Below are 23,980 nucleotides of genomic sequence, written 5' to 3'. Positions count from 1 at the left end.
TAAGAAGTTGGGTTTCAGGTTGAGGGTGGTAAAACCATACTGAGGCAGGAGCCACAATCTTAGTCACGATAAAGTTACAAGCAAACCCTAAATTAACATGTGCTCAACCCTCGGGTAGCTTGGCACAGATCAATCAGGCTTAATGGCAGGAGCAATGTGTAAATTACTTGTGAAACACTTCAAACAGTAATGCAGTGAAAACACACTATTAAAGGATCCCACACCTGTTTAGAGAAATTGAGCACTTTTTCATAAATAAAACTAAACCAAAATGACAGAAATTGAATCAGTAGAATCTGAGATATGCAGTTTCAAACATTTCAGTGAAAATAGTGCAGTGGATAGAGGCAAAGGTACAAGTTCAGGCTGATCATAATGGAGGGTGGGCCAGCTGTAAGGACCCGGCTAGTCCTGCTGAACAACAATACCTTAAATCCTGGTTTGCAGAACGTTGCAAAGTTCCAGAATGTTGCAAAGTCCTGCACCAAAGATGCAACGTGCAGCTGAGTTGATGCGTTGGTTCTGCTGTGATGTGGGGCTGCGATGCGTAGTCCTGCATCGCTGTTGAGGATCCCATTTTTGAGGGCTTGTGATGTTAAGTTCGGCATTGAAAATGCATTGTGCAATCAAGGAGATGAGTTGGTTCTGAGGAGCTGTGAGACTGCAGTGCGAGAACTTGAGTCGTTGTCAAGGCTGCCGTCAATGAGAGATGCAAGGGCCTGTGTCAGGAAAGGTTTGCACAGGTGGCAGTCCGATATGGTTGCAAGGTCGATGTGGAGTTCTTTGTGGTCGAAGAACCCTCACAGCAGAGGAGATGCATCTGTCCAAAAGCGAGGCGTTGAACAGCAAAGCTGGTGCACCAGTTCTGCTGGAGATGCACTACGCTGTGGAGGAGATATCAGTTCTGCTGGATCCAAACAGCCTGGCAGAGCACCTAAAGCCAACTTCTAAGGGTCCAGGACTGGGTTGGCACCACAAGTCTAGCCCTTCTCATCCAGGCAAGAGGGCAGCAGGCCAGCACAGCAGGGCAACAGAGCAGCAGTCCAGCAGAGTGGCAGTCCTTTCAGCAGCACAGCAGTCCTCCTTCTTGGCAGAGTTTACACAGGTCCAGAAGTGTATTGAAGAGGTGGTGTCTGAGGTTCAATATTATGCCTTGCACCCTTCCTCTGGAAGGTAGGAGAATCTTCTAGAGGTTTCCCTTTGAAGTCCCCAGGCATCCTGCCTTCCCTGCCCCAGAATAACTACAGGGGGTATGCAGTCCTTTATGTGGAGGCTGGACACAGCCTATTCAAGTGTAAGTAGGTCTTGGCCCAGCTCTGCCCTCCCATCCTGCCAGTGATGGCCTATCCAGGCACACCTATGCTCTCTATTCTGTGTGGCTGTCAAGGAAAAATACACACAACCCATCTGTCACCTACACCCAGTCGTGTGACCCAGAGACAGACTACAGGCACTAAATGACTAATAGGCAGTAAAATGCCAATTTCTAAAAGTGGAATTTTCAAAATTGTAATTTAAAATCTGAATTTACCATTAGAGAATGTTTTTCATTACAATTCCAAAGACACCGAACATGAACTAGTTACCTGCTCCCATATGGATATTACAGCTTAATAAATGTAATAAGGTAACTCTAATGTTATCCTGTGGGAGGGACAAGCCTTGCACTAATGAAAAACACATGTAAGAGCTATTCACTACCAATACATGTAAAACTTGAAAGTAGATGTTCTCATTTTTAAGTACACTGCAACCTGCCCTGTGGGCTGTTTAGGGTCTACCCTAGGAGTGACATATTTATTAAAAAGGAAGGTTTGGACCTGACAAAAAGTTTATTTTGCCAATGGTTCAGGATCACTGTCAAAGCCATCAGGTCTGACGCCAAGCAGCTATCCATAGAGGTCAAGGCCTTCATGGGCACAGACTTTGGACTCTGCTCACTCTGAGCTTTCCTTCCATCTTCTATGACTGCAATGGCACCTTGTCCTCTGGCAACCCGCCAACATTGAGCCCTGCTTTGATTCCAGCTTGCCTTGCCGATGACTTGTTGACCACTTTTCTCTTGATAAATTTTGAAAACCTGATTCCTGTATACAAGAAGTGCTCCATTGAGGTCAGCCTTATCTTTTTGACTTTGTCTTACATGGCCACATAACGATGGTCAGCAGTTTGTGCTTTTTCCACACAATTTTTAATATAAACTTAAAAAATTCATATCTTGATTCTGCTTATTGAATTTTAGTCATTTTGGTCTCGTTTTATGTATTAAAATATCCTCTATTTTTCTAAATCGGTTTGGGACGTTTCTTGCGTTGTTTTACCTTTATTACTGTACTGCAAACCTCATTCAGAAAATGCCTCTAAGTTAAGCCTGGCTGCTTTATGCTAAACTACCAGAGGGATAAGCATAGGTTTATTCAGTGACTTTTGTGGTTCACCCTTACAAGGAGTGTGATTATTATTTAAGGTGGGTTCTCACCCCTCTCAACTAATGCTTCAATTTCTTACACATACCATTCAGGGTTTCCATAGTCAGTTCTATGGAACACTAGTAATGCCAAAGCCATAATCTTTTTGAAGCCAGAGATATCTCTTGTATCTGTAGCAGTAGCAGAGATAGAAAGGAAAGGTGCCATAGATAGACAGACTCTCCACTGTAGGGGTTTCCTGAGCATCATATTCCTCATGGAGAAAAAGGACCCACACCTTTATAAATTATAAATTATAAATTATAAACTTGGGGAATTCAACCAGTGGCTTGTTTATCCCCACTAGATAGAGGGTATCCATCTTTTGAGAGACGTCCTTCTTCCAGGGGATTGGATTCTTAAGCTCTCATTACAAACCTGGCGGTTGGTGGAGAAGTGGCGGTGCTGAAGACTGCCAGTGCTGGCGGTTTTCCACTCGGCTAATTATGACTACTGGCAGCCCTCCATCCTTTTCTGGACGGAGAGCCGCCAGCAGCCATACAGGCGGTCTGCGGGGAAGTGGAGGTTGCTCCACCTCCACCGCCCCGTCAACAGAACACCGTCCACCGAATCACGTTACGTGATTCAGCGTGGTGGTGTTCTGTTGACAGGGTGCTGGCGGCGGAGCAGCAATCATGGATCCCGTCTCCTCCTGGAGGATCAACGGACCAGGTAAGTTGATCGTCCGTTAGGGGAGGGGGGCGGGGGGTGTTGTGTGTTGTGTGCGTGCATGGGGGTGTGAGTTTGAACAGGGTGTGTGTGAGTGCGTGTATGCATGCGGGGTGTAGTGTGTTTGGAAATGTGTGAGTGTCTGCCTGTATGTATGTCTGTATGGATGTGTGCGTGTATGTCTGAATGTGGGTGTGTGTATGACTGTGTGTGTCTGTTGGCATGTTTGTTCGTGTGTGTGCGGGTGTGTGTGTGCGGGTATGTGTGTTGGTGGTGTCTGTATGCGTGTCGGGTGTGTGTCTGTATAGTGATGTCAGAGGGGGGTCCTGCAACCTTTGGGGGGCGGCAGGGGGGGAGGGGGTGTCGGGGAAGGACTTGGGGTGGGGGGTGGGGGAGACCCCTATCAGTGCCAGGGAAGGGATTCCCTGGCACTGATAGTGCTTACCGCCATGGATTTCATGGCGGTGCCCAACCCCATGAAATCCATGGCGGTCAGCCGGGTCATGATACCGCCTGTGGTCTTGTGACGGTGCCGGGCTGGAGACCCAAGTCTCCAGCCCCGCGGTTGTCTACGCCATGGCGGTCGGTTCAGAGAAGTGGCGGATGACCATGGCGGTAACCGCCATGGTCATAATTCCAATTTTTTTACCGCCAGCCTGTTGGTGGTAAGACCGCCACTTCTCCGCCAACCGCCAGGGTTGTAATGAGGGCCTATATGTCCTACCTTAACCACATACTGTACCCTGCCCTTGGGGCTACCTAGGGCCTACCTTAGGGGTGTCTTATATGTAAGAAAAGGGAAGATTTAGGCCTGGCAAGTGGGTACACTTGCCAAGTCGAATTTACATTTAAAACTGAACACACAGACACTGCAGTGGCAGGTCTGAGACATGATTACAGAGCTACTTATGTGGGTGGCACAACCAGGGCTTCAGGCCCACAAGTAGCATTTGATTTACAGGCCCTGGCACCTCTAGTGCACTTTACTAGGGATTTACTAGTAAATCAAATATGCCAATCATGGATAAACCAATCAACCATACAATTTACACAGAGAGCATATGCACTTTAGCACTAGTTAGCAGTGGTAAAGTGCTCAGAGTTCAAAAGCCAACAGCAAAGGGTCAGAAGAAATAGGAGGCAAAAGGATTGGGGATGACCCTGCATAAACTCAAAAGTAACAATACTAATGCTCTATTTTGTGGTAGTATGGTCCAGCAGTAGGCTTATCAGAGGGTTGTGTTAAGCATTTGATGTACACACACAGGCAATCAATGAGAACACACACTCAAAAACTTAACTCCAGGCCAATAGGTTTTTATATAGAAAAATATTATTTTCTTAATTTATTTTAGAACCACAAGATTCAGAATTCAAGTAAGTATATACATTGTAAGGTACTTGGCAAAGGTAAGTATAGAACTTTGAATTAAAACAGTAATGTACACAGTTTTGGCAAAAATGGCAATAAGCTATTTTAAAAGTGGACACTGCAAAAATCAACAGTTCCTGGGGGAGATAAGTAATCGTTTTTCAGGTAAGTAAAGCACGTACAAGTTTAGCCTCTGGGGCATAGGCAGCCCACCGCTGGGGGTTCAAGTCAACCCCAAACACCCAGCACCAGCAACTCAGTGCAGGTCAGATGCAGAGGTCAAAGTAGGGCCCAAATAACATACGCACCTATGGAGATAGACGATTCCGGTCTGCTGGCAGGTAAGTACATGTGTCCTTGGGGAGAAGACAAGGGGGGGTTTGTAGAGCACTGGGGAGGGGTCACAAACAGGCACACAAAATACACCTCAGAGGCACAGGGGCAGCTGGGTGGGGTGTGCGAAGTAGGTGTCAGGTTTTAGGTAGGAATCATTAGAGAGACCCAAGGGTCACTCTGGCAATGCATGCAGGGCACAGGGGGGTTTCTCGGGCCAGCCACAGACTGGGCAAGGATGAGGGCTGCCTGCTGGTCACTCCTGCACCAGTAGTTGGTTTCTCTCGGGCCTGGGGGCTGTGGGTGCAGTGCTTCTTCCAGGTGTCGGGTTCTTTGTTACCGGGCAGTCGCGGTCAGGGGGAGCCTCTGAATTGTCTCTGCAGGCGTCGCTGTGGGGGTGCAGGGAGGTTGTCTCAGGGTGTCCACATCGTGGGAGTCACCTGCGGGTCCTCTCTGCAGTGTTAGTTCTTCTGGACACGAGCCGTGGGCATCGGGTGCAGAGTGTTGGGGACTTGGTTGCAGGGCAGTCCTCTGAGTCCCAGAGGTCGCTGGTCCCACTGGATGTGTCGCTGTGCTGGTTCTTTGAGTCTGGAGACAGGCCGGTGGGGCTGGGGCCAAGTCAGTTGTTATCTCTGAGGGGCTTTCAGGTCAGCAGTCCTTCTTCTTGTTGTAGGTCATCAGGAGTCTCATTTCCTGGGTTCAGGGTTGCCCCTTAATACTCAATTTAGGGGAGTGTTTAAGTCTGGGGGGCAGTAGCCATTGGCTACTGTCCTTGAGGGTGGCTACACCCTCTTTGTGTCTCCTCCCTGTGGGGAGGGGGCACATCCCTAACCCTTTTGAGGGGAATCCTCCAAAACAAGCTGGAGGATTTCCTAAGGAAGGAGTCACCTCAGCTCAGGACACCTTAGGGGCTTGTCCTGCCTGGAGGATGACTCCTCCTTGTTTTTCTCAATACCTCCTCCAGACTTGCCATCAAAAGTGGGGACTGTGTCTGGAGAGGCGGGCATCTCCACTAGCTGGAGTGCCCTGGGGCGCTGTAACACCAGGCCTGAGCCTTTGAGGCTCACAACCAGGTGCTACAGTTCCTGCAGTGGGAGGTTTGAAGCACCTCCACCCAGTACAGGCTTTGTTCCTGGCCACAGAGTGACAAAGACACTCACCCCATGTGGCCACAGACCCGTCTTGATGTTGCAGGCTGGCAGAAACTGGTCAGCCTAACACTAGTAGTTGGAGTGGTGTACAGGGGGCATCTCTAAGATGCCCTCTGTGTGCATTTCTCAATAAATCCCACACTGGCAACAGTGTGGATTTATTGTGCTGAGAAGTTTGATACCAAACTTCCCAGTATTCAGTGTAGCCATTATGGAACTGTGGAGTTCGTGTTTGACAAACTCCCAGACCATATACTCTTTATGGCTACCCTGCACTTACAATGTCTAAGAATTGGCTTAGACACTGTAGGGGCATAGTGCTCATGCAACTATGCCCTCACCTGTGGTATAGTGCACCCTGCCTTAGGGCTGTATGTCCTGCTAGAGGGGTGACTTACCTATGCCACAGGAAGTGGGTTGTGGGCCTGGCACTCTGAGGGGAGTGCCATGTCGACTTTGTTTTTTTCTCTCTACCAGTTCACACAAGTTGTGAGGCAGTGTGCATGTGCCGAGTGAGGGGTCCCCAGAGTGGCATAATACATGCTGCTTCCCTAAGAAACCTTCCCTGGCCACAGGGCCCTTGGTACCAGGGGTACCATTTACAAGGGACTTATCTGTGTGCCAGGGCTGTGCCAATTGTGGAGACAAAGGTACAGTGTAGGGAAAGAACACTGGTACTGGGACCTGGTTAGCAGAGTCCCAGCACACTTTCCATCATAACTAGCATCAACCGAAGGCAAAAAGTTAGGGAGTAACCATGCCAAAAGAGGCATTTTCCTATATAGAGCTCCCGTACGTGTGAGGCAGCAGACAGATTATTTACCTAGAATAAATTCTACTGATGGACCAATGCCCTAGACATCTGCACAAGACAAGTGCAACCCAAATACAACTATTGCGCTGCTTTAGGATCTGGGGGTTTGTAATCAATCATGAGAAGTCAAATTTAATATCAAATTGCATGATCACCTTTCTGTATTTTGCAATAGACTTTGTAATGGCCACTCTAAGCCTTCCAATGAAGAAGATGGCAGGGACCAAGAAGGAGTTAAGGAAAACCATCACATCAGGGACAGACTTTCCTTTAGTCTGCTGACCAGACTTGTGAAACTTATCTTGTCATGTATTCAGGCTATTTTTCCAAGCCCACTAAAAAACAGGGTGTTCCAGAGACAAGGTCTCTCATCTCAAGACAGTTGTGAGACTTGTTGCAGGCGACCAGGATGGAGATCCATTAATAGCTGGATCACATGGAAGAATGGAAAGGCAATGTTAATTTTCATCCTGGACTTGATGATGTAATCAAACATGAGTTGCTGGGGTTCTTGATACAGATGTGAAGGTATTTCTATGGGTGACAAACTGACAGAAGACAAGCTGAATCTCCACATCAATTGCTTGCAGCTTCTAGCAGGATTGTTTATGATTTGATTGATGGCAAAGGGCAGAGTGTCTTGCGGTATCCTTCTGCAGATGGACAATTTGTTCACGGTTTAGTATGTCAGCTGATTGGGGAGCACACAGTTCAGAAGACTTGCAGAGCTGGTGAAGGACTACTGCCACTTTTACCTGGAGCACCAGATCTCAGTGGTGGTTGAGTACCCTCCAGGACACCAGAACTTAGTGGCAGATGTGAGCTTCAGATGTATCCAGAATGCAAGCCAATTGACGCTGGGTTGCTAAGTCTTTTCAGCTCCGATGCAGAGAAGGGCATGTGGTACAACAGACCTTCCTCCATCAAGACTAAACAATTAAATACCAGACTGTTTCAGCCAGGGCCTGGCTTCTGGGATGAGGCAGTGGGTACATTTGTGCATAGCTGGAGGACTTTCAGAGGTACACCTTTCCCCATTTTATCATGATCGACTGAGTATCTGCACATATGAGATGGCAAGCACTGAATATGATTCCAGTGACTCTAATTTGGAGATCATAAGTTCCCAGCAATGCTGGCACTAATGTGGGATTTTCCCAGAGGCTCCACCTAAATTTCCCTTGCTACTGATGGATTGTGTCAAATTTGAGTAAATACACTGACCTTTGATTCCTGAAATGTGGACACAGTCCAACTTTATCAGCTTGCTCCACAATTTCCAACTTGCACCTAAATTTGCATTTGGAATAAAATTAGTGAAGACATGCTCAGTTCAATTGGATGAAGAAAGAAGAAATTATAGCAAACACTAGATACTTGATCCTCTATTAGAAATTCATTAGATCTCATTCTTCAGCTCGTCAATATTTGCCTTCTGTCAAGAGAGAGAAATAGATTTTATCTCTGCACAGAGACATACATTTTTACAAGCATTTAAAAAACTCATAATTAACTTAATACCTATTGCTAATGGAGCATCGTATGGGACAGAAATATCTTCTGAAGGTGTGGCAGTCATGGTTTGGGGCGTGATCCTTCTCTCCTCCCTTTTATGCAGTGGTCTCCTAAAAAGCAAATACACCCAGGTGAACCATTGTCATAGCATCTTGTTATTGGACTAGACTCAAAAGGATGTTACTTTAGAATTACTAGTTTTAAAATAGATTTGTGAGTTCCAGACGTCCAAGAAATACAGGAATGTTGGATGAAAATATATCTACAAAAAGAAATAATACAGACTTTACTCGGAAACCCAACTGCTAAAAAGATGAACACATCATTTGTCAAATTGCATTCTACCTGAATAAATAAACATGGTATACACATTGAGTGTCCTTAATTTTCATGTAACACTCACTCTGAAGAAGAAATGAAGAAAAACTTCTCAACAGCCATAAACATTTCACAAATAACTTGCGGTTTTTAAGTCACCACTATTTTCTAAATCCAATATCTATCCCTCAGGGGAAGCCAAGAATCCAGCGATTGCCAAAGTGTCCAGAAATGTATTAAGTCCAAAACCCTCCTTGAAAATCAAATTCCACAACCAAGTTTAGAAAATGAGGCTAATATTGTCTGAGCAAGTCTGCCTCAGTAACTAGAGTAAATAAGGCATAGAAGGCAAGAAGCAAAATGAATGAACTGAAGGTAGCAAAACCAGCATTTCATGGGTTGCAACGATGCTTCAGAGAGGCAAATTTTGAATCAGATGCTCACGGGCTGTCACAATGTTACAATAATGCTGGGAGATGAACTATGAGCTGACACTCATGGGCCACCACAAAGTTAATTCCTCAACGCGAAGCCTAGTTAGCAGCTCATGAGCTGCAACAACGTTACTCCACAGCAAAGTCAGTAATTCAGGGAACAGAACAGATTTGGCATGCAACAAGCTGTCTCCATTCCAGGTCATAAAGACTGACAGCAAGAATGTGCCTGCTGTTTCCCATTTTTTATCTTTCTTTACCTTCAGCACCTCTATGCAAACTCGGTCAGCAGGATTATTACACAGATCCTAATAGATTGTCAGAGAGGTCCTCAACCACTCATCATGGAAGGTTCCTTGAAGTTGATGGCATAGAAGATTACAGCAGATGATGGTCAGTCCCAAGCCATTCAACATTTACTGGAGGCCTCATCCAGCAGGCTTGGGAAGAGAGTACCATGAAGATGTGGCATGGAGGAGATTGTTACCTTGGTGTGTGGAGAGGAACCTATAATCCATAGTGTCAGGAACTGTTCATGTCCTGAACTTTCTATCATGACTGATAGGGTGGTGAATATGTTTAGACCAGCCATTTCCGGGGTACATTTTCCAGTAATTTTGTTTTTATACAGAAAGAAGTTGTTTAGCAATGCCTTGTGTTGTACAGAGACCTGTCAGATATCCTTACCTTGGATATTTCAGGCAAGATGTTTACCACTGAAGGAGTCACTTGTATTGTTACCAGAAGGACTAAGCTGAATACCAGATCAATTTTGTGCCCAGCATTTGAAGAGAAGCCTAAGTTACGCTTGGCTAGATGTGTCAGGAGTTATGAGGACCAGAGATGAGACAATTGTTAATCATGTTGATGAAACCTTTCAAGGCAGTGTCCTTCCCCACTATTGCCAGGTGAGTAAAATGGATCATGCAGTTAGCAGGAATTAATGCAATGCGTTTTGAGGCCCACTTGCCGATACAGGCTATGACTTCAAAATGTTTCTTTTGGAAGGATGCCTGGAAGATATTATGAAAACTACAGATTGGTCATGCAAATTAACATTCAAGACATTTTAAGACAATTGTTTAGGTGGAGTTGTTGGTGGTTAGTAGGCTTTGAAAAAATAAAATCCTTACTTCTGGTCCTGACATAGAATGTAAACTAGCTAGGAAATTTTACATTCTATTAAAGAGGTCATGATTATCCTACCAATTGATCTTTGGAGGAAGCCCCTTCCCCTCGATTGATAATTAGTTGCTGGAATAAGTAAGAAATGTTTGACGTTTTAGATGTTTCTCGAAAATGTGGCATGTTGATGCACATTGTGCTCGTCATGGGTTCCAATATTTGGTGTGTTTATATAAAATGGTTAAAGCCATTTACAGTACCTCCTTATTGGTGCAGAACACAAGAACAAGCAGTTAAGTGAGAGAGTGAGCTGAAAGCTTCACATGAAAAAAGAGGAGGGGTTGCGGTGGACAGGGCCATGTGATTTGTAGACTATATTGATACTGTGTGGTTTACTTTTCCTTGCAACCTAGTACCTCCTGGCAGGTTGATGCCATTGTTTCTTTGATCTTCTTCTGCTGACTTTCTGCTGTAGTCCTCAGGGTTGTGCAGGACTTGGAACTTGTTACTCTGGGTGACTGAGTATTCATTCTATTTCTGTGCACCTTTGAGGAGGGTGGTTTTATATCACTGTTGTTGGTGTGTCTGTAACATCCATGCTTTCTTCAGGTTTAGCTTTAGCCTGGCCACAACTAGTTGATGGTCTGACACCACGTCCCTTCCTCTCATCACTCTCACATCGTGTAGGGGCCTCTGGATCTCCTCAGGAATGCAGACAGAGTCAATCATTCTCTTTTGAATAGTCTGGTGACACCCATGTTGACTTGTGTATTGATTCATGTAGGACTACACTCCCGCCAATCACCAGACTGTTCAGGGCATAGAAGTCTGTGAGCCTTCTACCGTTCTCATTCATTTTGCCAAGGCCATGGTTGTTTATGACTTCTTCATGCCCAGTGCTGTCACTTCCAATCTTGGCACTGAGGTTCCCCGTCAGTATGGTGATGTATCTCTCTCAAGGTATTTCTCTAGGATGGACTGGAGTCTGTTGTAAAATTGTTCTTTTTCCTCTTCTTTGCTGTCATTTGTAGGTGCATAGCTCTGAATAACATTCATGCTGATCCTCTTTTCTTTGTGCGGAAGGTCGTTGTGATGATTCTGGGGACTGTGGGCTTCCCATCCAATCAGAGCTCTGTTGGCTGCTGGCCTTAGCATCAGTGCTACTCCCTGAGTATGTGTGGTTTCCCTTCCTTGTGTCCAGAAAATAGCAGTCTCCGTACTGGAGCCAGTCTTATCTATCTATCTGGTCTCCCTGATGCCAAGCAGGGGAAGGTTGAATTTTTTCATCTCCACTGGCACTTGGGATGTCTTGCCTGTCTCACACATGGTCTTTGCATTCCACATCCTGATGGTGATGGTCTTGGTCAACAGTAGGTGGATTTGCTTTGTGGCTCCCAGGGATCTCTGGCTTTCACCACAAGGCATCATAGCTCTCCGTGAAGGAATTTCATCCCTCCCCAAGGCTGGGATGTCTTTTGGTTGACATTACTGTAGCTTGGATTTTCTTTTACATGTTAAAGCAGTTAGCCCCATGCATAACCCTCCTTCTTTCGCTGCTGGGCTTGGGACCAGCCATGGTGAATTTCCACCAGGACTCTCTGTAGGAGGCTGGCCTGGCTTGTAGTGGGTACCAAGGGGTACTTACACCTTGCACCAGGTCCAGGTATCCCTTATTAGTGTAGAGGGGTGTCTAGCAGCTTAGGCTGATAGAAAATGGTAGCTTAGCAGAGCAGCTTAGGCTGAACTAGGAGACAAGTGAAGCTCCTACAGTACCACTAGTGTCATATGCACAATATCATAAGAAAACACAATACACAGATATACTAAAAATAAAGGTACTTTATTTTTATGACAATATGCCAAAGTATCTCAGTGAGTACCCTCAGTATGAGGATAGCAAATATACACAAGATATATGTACACAATACCAAAATATGCAGTAATAGCAATAGAAAACAGTGCAAACAATGTATAGTCACAATAGAATGCAATGGGAGCACATAGGGATAGGGGCAACACAAACCAGGTACTCTAGAAGTGGAATGCGAACCACGAATGGACCCCAAACCTATGTGACCTTGTAGAGGGTCGCTGGGACTGTAAGAAAACAGTGAGGGTTAGAAAAATAGCCCACCCTAAGACCCTGAAAAGTGGGTGCAAAGTGCACCTAAGTTCCCCAGAGAGCACAGAAGTCGTGATAGGGGAATTCTGCCAGAAAGACCAACACCAGCAATGCAACAACGAAGGATTTCCAGACGAGAGTACCTGTGGAACAAGGGGACCAAGTCCAAGAGTCACGATCAAGTCGGGAGTGGGCAGATGCCCAGGAAATGCCAGCTGTGGGTGCAAAGAAGCTGCCACCGGATGGTAGAAGCTGTGGATTCTGCAAGAACGACAAGGGCTAGAAACTTCCCCTTTGAAGGATGGATGTCCCACGTTGTGAAGAGTCGTGCAGAGGTGTTTCCATGCAGAAAGACCGCAAACAAGCCTTGCTAGCTGCAAGGGTCACGGTTAGGGTTTGTGGATGCTGCTGTGGCCCACGAGGGACCAGGATGTCGCCAAGTGCGTGAGGAGACAGAGGGGGCGTCCAGCAAGACAAAGAGTCCACTCAGAAGCAAGCAGCACCCGCAGAAGTGCCAGAACAGGCACTACGAAGTGGAGTGAACCGGAGCTCACCCGAAGTCACAAAGGAAGGTCCCACGACGCCGGAGGACAACTCAGGAGGTCGTGCACTGCAGGTTAGAGTACCGGGGACCCAGGCTTGGCTGTGCACAAAGGAAATCCTGGAAGAGTGCACAGGAGCTGGAGCTGGAGCAGTTGCAAAACATGCGGTTCCCAGCAATGCAGTCTAGCCTGGGGAGGCAAGGACTTACCTCCACCAAACTTGGACTGAAGAGTCACTAGACTGTGGGAGTCACTTGGACAGAGTTGCTGAGTTCAAGGGACCTCGCTCGTCGTGCTGAGAGTAGACCCAGAGGACCGGTAAAGCAGTTCTTTGGTGCCTGCGGTTGCAGGGGGAAGATTCCGTCGACCCACGGGAGATTTCTTCGGAGCTTCTAGTGCAGAGAGGAGTCAGACTACCCCCACAGCATGCACCACCAGGAAAACAGTCGAGAAGGCGGCAGGCTCAGCGTTACAAGGTCGCAGTAGTCGTCTTTGCTACTTTGTTGCAGTTTTGCAGGCTTCCAGCGCGGTCAGCAGTCGATTCCTTGGCAGAAGGTGAAGAGAGAGATGCAGAGGAACTCTGATGAGCTCTTGCATTCGTTATCTAAAGAATTCCCCAAAGCAGAGACCCTAAATAGCCAGAAAAGGAGGTTTGGGTACCTAGGAGAGAGGATAGGCTAGCAACACCTGGAGGAGCCTATCAGAAGGAGTCTCTGACCTCACCTGCTGGCCCTGGCCACTCAGAGCAGTCCAGTGTGCCAGCAGCACCTCTGTTTCCAAGATGGCAGAGGTCTGGAGCACATTGGAGGAGCTCTGGGCACCTCCCAGGGGAGGTGCAGGTCAGGGGAGTGGTCCCTCCCCTTTCCTTTGTCCAATTTCGCGCCAGAGCAGGGCTGGGGGATCCCTGAACCGGTGTAGACTGGCTTATGCAGAGATGGGCACCATCTGTGCCCATCAAAGCATTTCCAGAGGCTGGGGGAGGCTACTCCTCCCCAGCCCTGACACCTTTTTCCAAAGGGAGAGGGTGTAACCCACTCTCTCTGAGGAAGTCCTTTGTTCTGCCTTCCTGGGCCAAGCCTGGCTGGACCCCAGGAGGGCAGAAACCTGTCTGAGGGGTTGGCAGCAGCAGCAGCTGCAGTGAAACCCCAGGAAAGGCAGTTTGGCAGTACCCGGGTCTGTGCTAGAGACCCAGGGGATCATGGGATTGTCTCACCAATGCCAGGATGGCATTGGGGGGGCAATTCCATGATCTTAGACATGTTACATGGCCATTTCTGGAGTTACCATTGTGGAGCTATACATAGGTAGTGACCTATGTATAGTGCACGCGTGTAATGGTGTCCCCGCACTCACAAAGTCCGGGGAATTTGCCCTGAACAATGTGGGGGCACCTTGGCTATGCCAGGGTGACCACACACTAAGTAACTTAGCACCCAACCTTTACCAGGTAAAGGTTAGACATATAGGTGACTTATAAGTTACTTAAGTGCAGTGGTAAATGGCTGTGAAATAACGTGGACGTTATTTCACTCAGGCTGCAGTGGCAGGCCTGTGTAAGAATTGTCAGAGCTCCCTATGGGTGGCAAAAGAAATGCTGCAGCCCATAGGGATCTCCTGGAACCCCAATACCCTGGGTACCTCAGTACCATATCATGGGAATTATAAGGGTGTTCCAGTATGCCAATATGAATTGGTAAAATTGGTCACTAGCCTGTTAGTGACAATTTGTACAGAGAGAGCATAACCACTGAGGTTCTGGTTAGCAGATCCTCAGTGAGACAGTTAGGCATCACACAGGGAACACATACATATAGGTCACAAACTTATGAGCACTGGGGTCCTGAATAGCAGGGTCCCAGTGACACATAACAAACATACTGAAAACATAGGGTTTTCACTATGAGCACTGGGCCCTGGCTTGCAGGATCCCAGTGAGACAGTGAAAACACCCTGACATACACTCACAAACAGGCCAAAAGTGTGGTTAACAAGGCTAGAAAGAGGCTACTTTATCACACAACCACCCCCAAACGAAGGACAATAAGGCTAACCTTGGCCAGTTGAGACTTTATTGTCTAAGTGGTGATAAGTAGAGAGTAGCTCTGCAATAGACTGGTTACTCCCTTTATCATCCACTATATGGTTACTTCCCTGTGGGGAGGTAAACCACCCTGTTTGAAGTTTTTTAGCTAAGCAACAATGTGAAGATATATTTTTAGAGTTTCTATCAGTAAGTTTTAGTTTAGAGCAGTGGGAATTGTCCACTGAACCTATTTGTAATGATTAAAATGCCAGACAGGGATGCTGTCTCAGTAAAGCCATAGCTGGGCAAAAACGTTGTCCATATGGCTGGAAGAGGGAACAGGGATGCTGTTTCTCTTTAGTTGGAGCAGGGCAGGGATGCTGTCCTATGAGCTCCACACTAGGGCAGGGATGCTGTCCTAAGTGTTGTGAGGCAGTGCAGGGTTTCTGCACTAAAGTTTCTCTGGGAGGGTTGGAGGGATGCTCCATGTTAACTAAAATGGTGCTCTTTTTCTCACCAATGTTAGTTATCCCACAGAGAGGTACTTCCACCTCAGGGAGTACAGCTATGCCAGCTGATGATTCCCTTGGAACAGGTGCCACCCCAGGAGAGGTTTCTCCTACCACAGGAATGGTATCCTGAATGGCAGGGTGGTTAGGGGATACTGTGATACCCTTTTTACCTGTTGTTGGAGAGGGAGCCTGAGTTTTCAGGCCTTCTCTCCTTTGCTTTTTCATTTCTGTAGAAATGAGAGGGAACAATTCCTCAGTGATACCCAGCATGGCTGCATGGGTATAAAACTCTACATCAGCCCAACCTGAGGCCTCTAGGTCATTACCTAAGAGACAGTCTACAGGTAAGCTAGGTGATACCACCACCTGCTTAGGGCCAGTAACTCCACCCCAACTAAGCTGAACTATAGCTAAGGGAAGAAACTTAGTGGAGTTATGGACATCAATAATCTTATACTGTTGTCCAATGATGTGTTGTTCAGGAGCCACTAGGTTTTCAGTCACCAAAGTGATACTGGCACCTGTGTCCCTGTAGGCCAAGGCCTCAACACCATTTATTGAAACTGTCTGCCTGTACTTATCCATTGTAAGGGGACAAGCAGCCAGTGTGGCAAGGCCACTGCCACTAGGTGTGACAGAAACTATCTTGGGACTGACTACCCCAGTTTCTATGATGGACCCATAAGTGAACCCAACTACACCCTTAACTTGGCTGTTGCCAGCAGTCCCACCACTAGTACCACTACTGCTAGGGGCACTAGAGCTTGATGTATTAGTGGTGGTAGGCTCAGGGGGTTTACCTGGACAGGCCTTATCCCCTGGCCTATGGCCTCTGTTTTTACACACAAAGCACCAAGGCTTTTTAATGTGTGTGGGTTGAGAAGAAGAGGAAGAATTTGTTTTATCCCCACCCCCAGAAGAGTGTTTAAGATTTGAAGAAGGATCTTTGGTTTTACCCTTATCCCCATGCTTATCTTGAGATTTTTCACCATCTTTCTTCTTGCCATCCTTGTCACCACCTGTATGAACTTTTCTGTTCACTCTTGTTCTGACCCATTTGTCTGCCTTCTTTCCCAATTCTTGGGGAGAGGTCAGATCTGAGTCCACTAGATACTGGTGCAACAAATCAGACACACAATTATTAAGAATATGCTCTCTCAGGATTAAGTTATACAGGCTTTCATAGTCAGAAACTTTACTGCCATGTAACTACCCCTCCAAGGCCTTCACTGAATGGTCAACAAAGTCGACCCAGTCTTGTGAAGACTCCTTTTTGGTTTCTCTAAACTTGATCCTGTACTGTTCAGTGGTTAAGCCATAACCATCTAGGAGTGCATTCTTAAGAACTGTACAATTATTGGCATCACTTTCTTTAACAGTAAGGAACCTATCCCTACCCTTTCCACTGAAAGATAGCCATAGGATAGCAGCCCACTGCCTTTGAGGGACCTCCTGTACAACACAGGCCCTCTCAAGTGCAGCAAACCACTTGTTAATGTCTTCCCCCTCCTTGTAAGGGGGAACTATCTTGTGCAGATTCCTAGAATCATGCTCTTTTACAGGATGACTATTGGGAATACTGGTGCTGCCACCATGGGGTCCAACCCCCAACCTCTGTCTTTCTTTTTCTAAGTCAAATGCTTCCCTGTCTAGATCCAGCTGTTGCTTTTTAAGCTTCAGCCTGGACTCTTCCACTCTCAATCTATTGAGTTCCCTTTCTAACAATCTGTCTTCAGGGATGGTGGGTTGGGCATGCCTTGACACAGAAGAATGGTGTGAATGGACAGAGGGAGACCTGTCCCTAACAGATGGCACTCTAACATTGTGGTCTACAGAAGTAACACTCTTACTGTGATGAGAACTCACATTAGTACCAGCCATGCTAGGTGGCCTGCTAAGGGGCAGGTTGGGAAGGTTCCCTTCTAACACTTTTACTGGGGCTACCCCAGAATAAGAGTGTGAACCATCAGCTAATTTCTCATCAGATGTGCCAACTATGGTCTTATCCTGTTCAATGAGCATATTAACTAACAGTTCTCTTGAGGGATTCTTCCCTACCCCTAAACCTCTTTCAATGCAGAGACTCCTTGCTCCTTTCCAGCTAAGGTGATCATAAGCAACTCTGGTCAGATCAACTGTTTGACCTGTACCAGACATGATAGAAAAGGTTTAAGGGCCAGAAAAAGAAAGAAAAAGTTTCAGAACTTTTTAAGGAAACAGAAAAAAACTTTTTCAACTTTTTAAGAACTTTTTGAAAGTTTTTGAGGTACTTTTCAGCACTTAGCAAAGGAGTAAGAGAAGAAAAGCAAAACTTTTTGGTTAGGTGTACATACACTGAACTTCTTTTGTATATTTTTCTCTTATGAAAAGTACAAATTGACAAAGTGGTAAGTAGTTGCAAGTACTTATCCCACCGCTGCACAACCAATGGAGGAGGCTGGCCTGGCTTGTAGTGGGTACCAAGGGGTACTTACACCTTGCACCAGGTCCAGGTATCCCTTATTAGTGTAGAGGGGTGTCTAGCAGCTTAGGCTGATAGAAAATGGTAGCTTAGCAGAGCAGCTTAGGCTGAACTAGGAGACGAGTGAAGCTCCTACAGTACCACTAGTGTCATATGCACAATATCATAAGAAAACACAATACACAGATATACTAAAAATAAAGGTACTTTATTTTTATGACAATATGCCAAAGTATCTCAGTGAGTACCCTCAGTATGAGGATAGCAAATATACACAAGATATATGTACACAATACCAAAATATGCAGTAATAGCAATAGAAAACAGTGCAAACAATGTATAGTCACAATAGAATGCAATGGGAGCACATAGGGATAGGGGCAACACAAACCATATACTCTAGAAGTGGAATGCGAACCACGAATGGACCCCAAACCTATGTGACCTTGTAGAGGGTCGCTGGGACTGTAAGAAAACAGTGAGGGTTAGAAAAATAGCCCACCCTAAGACCCTGAAAAGTGGGTGCAAAGTGCACCCTAAGTTCCCCAGAGAGCACAGAAGTCGTGATAGGGGAATTCTGCCAGAAAGACCAACACCAGCAATGCAACAACGAAGGATTTCCAGACGAGAGTACCTGTGGAACAAGGGGACCAAGTCCAAGAGTCACGATCAAGTCGGGAGTGGGCAGATGCCCAGGAAATGCCAGCTGTGGGTGCAAAGAAGCTGCCACCGGATGCTAGAAGCTGTGGATTCTGCAAGAACAACAAGGGCTAGAAACTTCCCCTTTGGAGGATAGATATCCCACATCATGAAGCGTCGTGCAGAGGTGTTTCCGTGCAGAAAGACCGCAAACAAGCCTTGCTAGCTGCAAGGGTCGCGGTTAGGGTTTTTGGATGCTGCTGTGGCCCACGAGGGACCAGGATGTCGCCAAGTGCGTGAGGAGACAGAGGGGGCGTCCAGCAAGACAAAGAGCCCACTCAGAAGCAAGCAGCACCCGCAGAAGTGCCAGAACAGGCACTACGAAGTGGAGTGAACCAGAGCTCACCCGAAGTCACAAAGGAAGGCTCCCAGCAATGCAGTCTAGCGTGGGGAGGCAAGGACTTACCTCCACCAAACTTGGACTGAAGAGTCACTGGACTGTGGGAGTCACTTGGACAGAGTTGCTGAGTTCAAGGGACCTCGCTCGTTGTGCTGAGAGGAGACCAAGAGGACCGGTGAAGCAGTTCTATGGTGCCTGCGGTTGCAGGGGGAAGATTCCGTTGACCCACGGGAGATTTCTTCGGAGCTTCTAGTGCAGATAGGAGGCAGACTACCCCCACAGCATGCACCACCAGGAAAACAGTCGAGAAGGCGGCAGGCTCAGCATTATAAGGTCGCAGTAGTCATCTTTGCTACTTTGTTGCAGTTTTGCAGGCTTCCAGCGCGGTCAGCAGTCGATTCCTTGGCAGAAGGTGAAGAGAGAGATGCAGAGGAACTCTGATGAGCTCTTGCATTCGTTATCTAAAGAATTCCCCAAAGCAGAGACTAAATAGCCCGAAAAGGAGGTTTGGCTACCTAGGAGAGAGGATAGGCTAGCAACACCTGGAGGAGCCTATCAGAAGGAGTCACTGACGTCACCTGCTGGCCCTGGCCACTCAGAGCAGTCCAGTGTGCCAGCAGCACCTCTGTTTCCAAGATGGCAGAGGTCTGGAGCACACTGGAGGAGCTCTAGGCACCTCCCAGGGGAGGTCCAGGTCAGGGGAGTGGTCACTCCCCTTTCCTTTGTCCAGTTTTGTGCCAGAGCAGGGCTGGGGGGTCCCTGAACCGGTGTAGACTGGCTTATGCAGAGATGGGCACCATCTGTGCCCATCAAAGCATTTCCAGAGTCTGGGGAAGGCTACTCCTCCCCAGTCCTGACACCTTTTTCCAAAGGGAGAGGGTGTAACCCCCTCTCTCTGAGGAAGTCCTTTGTTCTGCCTTCCTGGGCCAAGCCTGGCTGGACCCCAGGAGGGCAGAAACCTGTCTGAGGTGTTGGCAGCAGCTGCAGTGAAACCCCAGGAAAGGCAGTTTGGCAGTACCCGGGTCTGTGCTAGAGACCCAGGGGATCATGGGATTGTCTCACCAATGGCAGGATGGCATTGGGGGGGCAATTCCATGATCTTAGACATGTTACATGGCCATGTTCAGAGTTACCATTGTGGAGCTATACATAGGTAGTGACCTATGTATAGTGCACGCGTGTAATGGTGTCCCTGCACTCACAAAGTCCGGGGAATTTGCCCTGAACAATGTGGGGGCATCTTGGCTAGTGCCAGGGTGCCCACACACTAAGTAACTTAGCACCCAACCTTTACCAGGTAAAGGTTAGACATATAGGTGACTTATAAGTTACTTAAGTGCAGTGGTAAATGGCTGTGAAATAACGTGGACGTTATTTCACTCAGGCTGCAGTGGCAGGCCTGTGTAAGAATTGTCAGAGCTCCCTATGGGTGGCAAAAGAAATGCTGCAGCCCATAGGGATCTCCTGGAACCTCAATACCCTGGGTACCTCAGTACCATATACTAGGGAATTATAAGGGTGTTCCAGTATGCCAATATGAATTGGTAAAATTGGTCACTAGCCTGTTAGTGACAATTTGTACAGAGAGAGCATAACCACTGAGGTTCTGGTTAGCAGATCCTCAGTGAGACAGTTAGGCATCACACAGGGAACACATACATATAGGTCACAAACTTATGAGCACTGGGGTCCTGACTAGCAGGGTCCCAGTGACACATAACAAACATACTGAAAACATAGGGTTTTCACTATGAGCACTGGGCCCTGGCTGGCAGGATCCCAGTGAGACAGTGAAAACACTCTGACATACACTCACAAACAGGCCAAAAGTGGGGGTAAGAAGGCTATAAAGAGGCTACTTTCTCACACTCTCCAAAAAATCTAAGAGATGAAGCAAAAGAAAGCTAGGGTCAACATCAGTCAAACAAGAGCAGAAAAAACAAAATCTCAAGGCGAATACACAGAAACCAACAACTAAGCAAAGAGAAGCTTAAGAGCAGACAAACAAAGATTCATCGATGATCTTGCCACAGAAGCACAGGAAGCAGCAAGCCATGGAAACGTGAACGAACTCTACAACATAACAAGGAAACTATGGCAGATACAGCAATCCAGAAAGACCTGTTGAAGACAATGCTAAGACAAGTATGGGTAACAAAGGCCAACAACAAAGATGGTGGAGCACTTTGCAGAACTGCTGAACCAGCCTGTGCCGTTTTCTCCTCCAGACATACAGCCACCTGACTAGGACTTGCCACTTGACTGCAGTAGACAAACTGGAGAAGATATACAGCAAGCCATCAAACATCTGAGAAATGGATAGGCAACATGACCCAATGACTTTCCTGCAGAGGCACTGAAGGCAGACATTGAAACATCAGTAGATATGCTATTACCTTATGTTTGGAAGGACATGGAAAGAGGAAAAGGTGCAATCAGACTGGAAGGAGAGGTATCTCACCAAGACCCCCAAGAAAGGTGACCTGAATAACTGAGCAGACTACAGAGGAACAACTCTTCTATCAACCCCAGGCAAAGTGTTCAACAACATCATCCAGAAAAGAATGAAGGAACAAGTCTACACTCAGTTGCAAGATCAGCACATTGGCTTCTGCAAAGATAGACCCTGTACAAACCAGATTGCAATAATGTGCATCATCATTGAGCAGTTGATGGAATGGAACTCCCCCCTCTATGTCAACTTAATCGACTATGAGTGTCACAGTGTCCCTTCCTCTGGATCTGCACATTGCTGAACAAAAGGCCCACCTTCCGGCGTCACCAACTCAGAAAGCTATTATAGCACAGAGTTATGATGAAGCCAGTCGGGGGGAAGGGAATTAGGGTAGGGAACAGCAGGGAGAGAGATCTGAAAAGAAAAGGTTAGAACAAATATGCACTTACTCATTCATAGAAATATAACTCATCAATAGACTTTTGACTAAATGCATCTCTGATATCAGATGGAGACCCCTTTTGAAATGAGGGCAAAGCCCCACTTTGAAATCATGGAACAAGAATAAACTACGACCTCAGAACCAAGAGATGGCAAGAGTTTTGGACTATGATCATACTCAGAATATCAATCCTGTAACATCTATGCATTCATAACATAAACCTTTGATCATGACCTAGAAAATCTCAAAGAATAAAATATGCTTTTCACATATTATGCTTTCCAAAAAAACAATGAAAACTATGATTTGCTTATCTCCAAAAATACTTTCACATTCACAACTATAAAGGCCAAAAAGTTTTTACACATTGAACTTGAAGCGCTTTACTTATAATACCAGGAAGCGCTTTTACTTGTCTTACCAGAAGCGCTACGCTCGTTATGCTAAGGGGACGCTTTAATCATGTGGCCTGACTCACTTTGATTGTTGTGCCAATAGCCTTTTACATCTGTGGACTGAAGCGTTTGAATTGCCGTGCCAAGAGCGCTTTACACCTGTGGACTGAAGCGCTTGATTTGCCGTGCCAAGAGCGCTTTACACCTGTGGACTGAAGCGATTGATTTGCCGTGCCAAGAGCGCTTTACATCTGTGGACTGAAGAGCTTGAATTGCCGTGCCATGAGCGCTTTACACCTATGGACTGAAGCACTTGAATAGTCGTGCCAAGAGCACTTTACACCTGTGGACTGAAGCGCTTGAATTGCTGTGCCAAGAGCGCTTTACACCTGTGGACTGAAGCGCTTGAATTGCTGTGCCTAGAGCGCTTTACATCTGTGAACTGAAGCACTTGAACTGTTGTGCAAAGAGCGCTTTACACCTGTGCTCTGAAACGCCTTTGATCATTGCGCCAATGCCGCTGTACTCTGGAAACTGAAAACACTTTGCTCATTGTGCTAAGGGGCGCTTTAATTCTGGAAGTAATGACTTCCTCCAAAATTGGATTCATCAAGGCCTTACCACTACGAGTACAACCTACTCGTTTGTGAATTCGCAATGGAAACAAGGATACTTCGATTGGATGTCACTCTGCCATGCAGGAACTCTGCTCTTCTTCAGAGAACCCCCCACGAGGTCTGACTGCATCGAAGTCTTCAAAATAGTGAGCAACGTGCTTGGGTGTGGCTGGCTTTATAGGCCTGCCACACCCCAATATGGCTGCTGCCTCTAAAAACATGGGAATTGTAGTCCCTTCATGGAATAGCACTTGTCCACCAATGTCCTGAACCTGCAGCTCTATGAGCTTTGCCACAGGGCAGACAACACTGATGGCCACCTTTGGAACAAGAGGGGATGACAAGTGGTGCGCATAAAGCACTGCAGAGCCACGCAGCGGAGTTTAGGGCGGGACCTGGACCGCGCATGGCCTTATTCCTGACAAAGAGAAAACATTTGACAGTGTGAACAGTGAGACCCTTTGGAAATTTTTCTGCTACTATGGTCTGGCAGATAAACTTGTAAAAATCATCAGGAACTCTTACGAGGGAATGACCTGCAAGACCGTCCATGGAGGACAATTCATGGAAGCCTTCCAAGTGAGAAACAGAGTCTGCCAGGGTTGTTTGCTCTTGCCTTTTCTCTTACTGCTGGCCATAGACTGGATCATGAAGACATCCACAGAAAGAAAAAGAAATGGTATCCAGAGGATACCTCGGATGCAGAAAGACAACCTGGGCTTGGCAGATGACCTGACACCTCTCTCCCACACCCATCTGCAGATGCAAGAGAAGACCAACGAGGTGCCAGCCACATCAGCACAACTTGGCTACAGCATAAACAGGGGAAAATGAAGATCCTGAAGGCTAATATGGCCAGCACAACTGCAGTCACTCTTGCAGGCGATGCACTGGAAGAGGTTGAGGCCTTCACCTAACTGGCCAGTGTCACAGACAAGCAGGGCAACACAGATGCGGACATCAAGACAAGAATTGTCAAAGCAAGGGCTGCCTTCATTCAGCTCCAAGGACCTAACACTGCAAACTAAGATCAGGCTTTTTAACACCAACATAAAATTGGTCATCATACATTGACAAGAATCTTGGAGGACAACAGTGACCACCACCAACAAAGTCCAGACCTTCATCAACACCAGTCTGAGGAAAACCTTCCTAATCTACTGGCCAAACACC

General features: G+C 46.7%; 1 pseudogene; it reads left to right on the top strand.

Annotated features, from left to right (window-relative positions):
- Positions 1-709: 709 nt before the first annotated feature.
- LOC138278197 (uncharacterized) lies at positions 710-23,724 on the top strand (annotated as a pseudogene).
- Positions 23,725-23,980: the final 256 nt, after the last annotated feature.

Source organism: Pleurodeles waltl, chromosome 2_2 (assembly GCF_031143425.1).
Source record: "Pleurodeles waltl isolate 20211129_DDA chromosome 2_2, aPleWal1.hap1.20221129, whole genome shotgun sequence".
NCBI classification, from domain to species: Eukaryota; Metazoa; Chordata; class Amphibia; order Caudata; family Salamandridae; genus Pleurodeles; species Pleurodeles waltl.
The sequence above is the reverse complement of the archived record's forward strand: the minus strand, read 5'-3'. Positions and strand labels throughout refer to the sequence as shown.